We start from the raw sequence: 5,063 nt of genomic DNA, 5'->3' as shown, positions 1-5,063 counted from the left end.
AACCCCGTTTTTCCTTGTCTTTTCATCTCCAGAGTAATATATCATATGGTCATCAGACTCAAAATGCCCCATGCCAGTCCATCTCATCTCTCCAATACCTAATATGTCAATATTTATGCGTTCCGTTTATCAGTGGTTATTTGGACAACAGAAAAGTATAAAAATCTATAATTACATCATCTATTTTTTTCTTTGTATATATGGTTAATATAATTGGGGTCACATGTACAGTTAATGTAATTGATATCAGTTATATATATCTTTTTTTTTTCCACTTAGTTGTGCTACCAACCCAGAGGCAGATGGTTTGAATTGAATTCACCAGCTTTACAAGGGAGAAAGATAGCCAATCTACTCCCATGCAATTTACAGCTTCTTAAAACCCATTGGTAGGTCAATTATGAGGCAATCTCAATTCAATGACAGAACAACAGCATTATATTGTGTGCATGTTATTATCACTAGAATTCTTCTAAAATATCTAAATTGACTTCCCAATACTTTGATTCAATGATTATTTTTCCTAATTTCTCACCATGAAACTGAGAAACCACCTTAGTATGCAAGAAAGAGGCTGGTTTCTAATGTTTGCTATTATGAATCATGCTGCATTCAACATCTTTAAACATGAATATTTTTCTGATTATGTCTTTCACAAAAATTCCTAGAAGTTATTGGGTCAAAAGGCATGGATTTTTTTCAGAGCTTATGATAAATACTTCCACAGTATTTAAAGGGGAAAAAAACCCAATGCACATTTCCACCCAGTAACTTAGGATAATTACTATCTCGCCAATCTTTGCCAGCAATGAGTAATCAAACATTCTCATAACATAATCAGTGGTAACTACTTGTAGACATTAAATTTAAATAATTAAGAGATACTAAAAGATACTAAAAGAGCTAGCTCCAAGATCCAAAGAGTGCATGGGATAGTGCCAAAGTATTATATCTAGAATAAAAAACCAAAAGTTCAAGTTGCCTATGCTAACGAGAATACAAGTTATATCAAATTTGCTATTTGCTTTGCTATTACTCAATACCTTCAATCACTTTACTAAGAGTTTGAACTTCAGCTTTTATAAAATGGAGGCCAGGTAACATAAAAGCCTATGTTGCAGTAATTTCAGAGGGGAGTTATGGGTTCAAAGAAGGTAATATATGCAATTAAGTGTATATTGTTAGCTTGAAAATAAATTTCATGTGGATCATGAAGATGGTACAGTACTATGCCATAAGTGGGACTCAGTGTCAACTTAGCAGCACTTAGCAGCAACAGCAAAACAAAGTCATATAACAGTCCAAAAATAGCATACTGAAAACCTTTCTCAACAGTACACAAGAGGCAGGTACATTAAGTAATTCACAAGGCACAATCAGAAATTGACAAGATTCATTTCATGACCCAGACTTGAAAGTGAATCTCACTCCTCTAGAGCCACTCCATGAACCAGTCCTTGCTAAATGGCATAAACATCATGAGTACCCATGCACCTAACTGCAAGTAGCTACATCTTCCCAAGAGCATCATGGTATTTGGTACTCAGTACAGGAGTGGTTTCACTCCCTAAACAACATGCCTCTGGAAACTATGAACTTTGGTAAACGACAATAGCTATAGAAAGGCTCCAGGTCTTTTGTTCATAGGTCACTATGAGTTGTGCTCAACTCGATGGCAATTAACAAGAACAACATACATTAGCTGTTTCACTTAACCATTATTAAGTACTGTGCAAGACTGCCATTATTGTCCCCATTTTACACTGTCCAGATCACACAGCTAATAACTGATAGCCAGTATTCAAATGAAGTATGAAGTAGTAAAAGAGGCTTTGGAAGTCAAACTGTTCATCTTTTTTCCTAACAGAAGATGATGGACTAAAACCGTAAATTTTTTTATTATTGGTCTGATATGTTAAGCACTATACCACCAGAGCTCCTTGTATAAAACCCAGGACATAGTAAATCACAGGGAAAAGATACAGCAGTCTTACAAACTTAGAAACTCCATGGGGCAGTTCTACTTGGCCCTAAAGGGTGTAAGGAGCCCTGGTTGTGTAGTACTTTGTAAGCTATGCCGGTAAACGAAAGGTCATTTATATCCACCATGCGCTCCAACAGAGAAAAACAGGCAGTCACTGCTCATAAAGCTTTCAATAAAACAGCATAAATGCAAAATGTTGGTTTATAATTACAAATACAAGTTTGTTCTTAAAAAAAATATTTATAGTACAAGAAATGGAAGGTCACTGATTCAGAACTGACTCAATAGCAATGGATAGGAGTCAGAATCAACTCAATGATGGCACCAAGTATAGCAGGGACATAGTAAATACTCAGTTTCATTTACCCCATGCTACAAAGCATTCCTTGACCATAACTCACCCCTCAAAAGGATTAATAGTTCCTGTTTCCATGTTTACAGTGTATCACAAATTACCTTTCCTACAGTGTCCTTGTCACACTATATTTGAATTACTAATTTCTCTTTCACTAAATTAAGCTCCTTGAGAGCAAAAAATGGGTCTACGTATCTATCTTTTTACGCCTACATATTTGGAAGCAGGAGTGGCATCCACTTCCTAAACAACATACCTGTGGAAATTCTATGAACTTGGAGAAATAATAATTATAGAAAGCTTTCAGGTCTTTTGTTCATAGGGTCGGTATGAGTCGTGCTCAACTCGATGGCAATCAACAACAACATAATCCAAATACCCCTACTCAATAAATGTTTGCTAAATGAAATAATTAGAAATAAAATATTTAATCCCAGAGGTGCACGGCTCAAATCTACCAGGTGCTCTGCTGGAGGAGGGACCATTTCCTCCTGTACCAGTTAGATCTGATTTGACAGTACATGCACAAAATATAATAAAGTAAAAATTTTTTTAAAAAAAGAAATATTTAATGTTTCTAGGATTCTAAGAAGAGATCAGTTCCAGCAGGGGTTGACCCCGAATGGTTAGAGGGTCAATTTTAGGCAGGCTGTGGACAGCATCCCAACAGGTGGGGATACAACAGGAGAAACCAAGGCAGAAAGTTCTACAAAAAGTGATGGCCACAGGAAAGAACAGCATCTCAAATCCCTTTTAAAGGGGATACCCTCTCTATTCAGGGTAGAATAAGAGGACTTTTCCCCCCCAAGAGAAGCTAGAAAGGTAGCTAAGAGTCAGACTAGGAGATGTGAAGGTATATGAGCACAGTTGCCACAGTAACAAAAGGGAGGTATAAGCACAAAGTTGAATGGGAAAGTCCCAGCAAATTTGCTAGATGTGTAAACTAAGATGAAAGCATTTGTCACTGCTTTATCAAGAACTCTTTCAGCAAATATTCACTGTGCATCTTCTCTGAACTCACAGACTATAAGGAATAAAAGATACTGTTTCATTTCCTGTTGTAGGTTTTTACATGAAAGAGTCACCCTTTCCTGTCAATGTAAAAGGGGAATGCGAACTTTTTTAAACTGTGTATAGAAACCTGCCTCCCTGTGTGGCTCTGTTCACACCTGAAAATGTTTCAGACTATGTTGACATTGGTTTACAACATGATACTTTGTACAGGGCTAAGTATACAATAAACCAAAACCCTTTGTGGCTGAGTCTACTCCTAATCATATGGACCCTACATTGGTTTCCGATAATGGAGACTGCCCAGGGTTCTTCCATGGAGCTAATGGTGGATTTGAACTGCCGACCCTTCCGTTAGCAGTCCTGCAGCTCAGGCAATTCTCACTGATAATGAGCCTCCATTGGGTTTCCGAGGTTGTAAATCATTAAGCGCGGAGGCTACCCATCTTTCGCTCACATAACTGTTGGAGGTTTCGAACTGTGGAGCTTAAGAACCTACTTATCCAAGGGTCTTTTAAGTACCTGATTTCAAAACCTACTTGCATTCATTTGAAATAAAGTTTTGGCCAATCTGTGAATCAACTCTCCAGCTAAAGTAAAAATTGTTTCAAATACAACCTTTTCTTTCTTTAAGCCTTAACAGGCTCCTTCTCAGTGCCATACACAAAATAAGTCAACCAAAGTACAGCAGCATCCTAATTAAAGCAAATTGACAGTAAGACTAGCAGGCTGTTTAACTCTGGGAGAAAGGGAGGAAATGTGAGTTAACAAACAAGGACCACATAAACACTTGATTTTCACATTACGAAAATAAGGACACCTAGATGCTGCTTACCTGAGGGCCTGAAACTGCTTAAGTAAATAGCATGGCGCTCCCCTACTTCCCCAGCAGGTTCCTAGCTTCTCCTCCCCAGCTCACACACCCAGTTGTCAGGCTCACGACAGCATCTGGTTCTGGAAACAGCCAGGAAACGGATGTTCCCCAGCGATCTAAACACCAGTCTGACTGGCGGCCCGTTTGGCAGCGCCGAACGCGGGGACTGAAGACGGGGCGTCAGGGCTGGAGGGCGAGCGAGTGAGCCAGCGGCTGGGGCAACCTTTACCTGAAGCTGCTTCCACACTGCGGGCCGGGCCGGCCCGGGGACACGTTCCAGAAGGCAGGGCCCCAATGTCCCGTGCCTCCCGACCCTGCCCCGAGTTCTGCACTTCTGGGATCCTTAAGGAGTGGCGTTCCTCCCGGCCCACTCAGCTGCCACTTTCCAGGGTCGCCCTCATGCCCTAGCTGCCAGCCACTGCCGTCTGGCCAAGCAATAACCCTGTTGCCCTGAGCTGCACCACGACCCGGAATCACACCCCGGCTCACCGGAAGTCCCCCGCCGGAAGAGACCTGCGACTGGGGACACAGTGCGCAAGCCTGAGAACCGCGAGCTAGGAGCAGCAACCTCCCGGGGGCGGAGCCAGGCGACAGGGTGTGCGCTTGCGCGCTGCTTTACTACTCAGGGACAAGAGATCATAACTGAGTTGCATTTCTGGCCAGATATGCTAACGTTCTGTAATTAACCTTAAGTTAAAATAAACATTAACATCCTCTTTCTCCTTCTCTACTTTTCAAGGAATAAAGCCCTAAATGTATTTCTAACTATATCAGTAATGAGACAGCTTAACATTTGGATCAGAAAAACCTAGTTCTCAAATGCCGGTTTGCAGAGTATT

General features: G+C 40.6%; 1 protein-coding gene across 3 annotated transcripts in view; it reads right to left on the bottom strand.

The window, feature by feature from the left end:
- The window catches only part of MAPKAP1 (mitogen-activated protein kinase associated protein 1), a 372,056-nt gene extending 367,339 nt beyond the window's left edge, over positions 1–4,717 (bottom strand). The window contains exon 1 of one of the 3 annotated variants that reach the window (XM_006892559.1): positions 4,454–4,717. The gene's annotated coding sequence lies outside the window, so the exon portion shown is untranslated. The remainder of the gene's footprint in view (positions 1–4,453) is intronic. The other 2 variants (XM_006892556.1, XM_006892555.1) reach the window with 2 other exon arrangements.
- Between the last annotated feature and the right edge of the window lie 346 nt (positions 4,718–5,063).

This window comes from Elephantulus edwardii, unplaced genomic scaffold (assembly GCF_000299155.1).
Source record: "Elephantulus edwardii isolate Elephantulus edwardi_28Jun2011 unplaced genomic scaffold, EleEdw1.0 scaffold00116, whole genome shotgun sequence".
NCBI classification, from domain to species: domain Eukaryota; kingdom Metazoa; phylum Chordata; class Mammalia; order Macroscelidea; family Macroscelididae; genus Elephantulus; species Elephantulus edwardii.
Note: the sequence above shows the minus strand (reverse complement) of the source record. Positions and strands in the feature narration are given on the sequence as shown.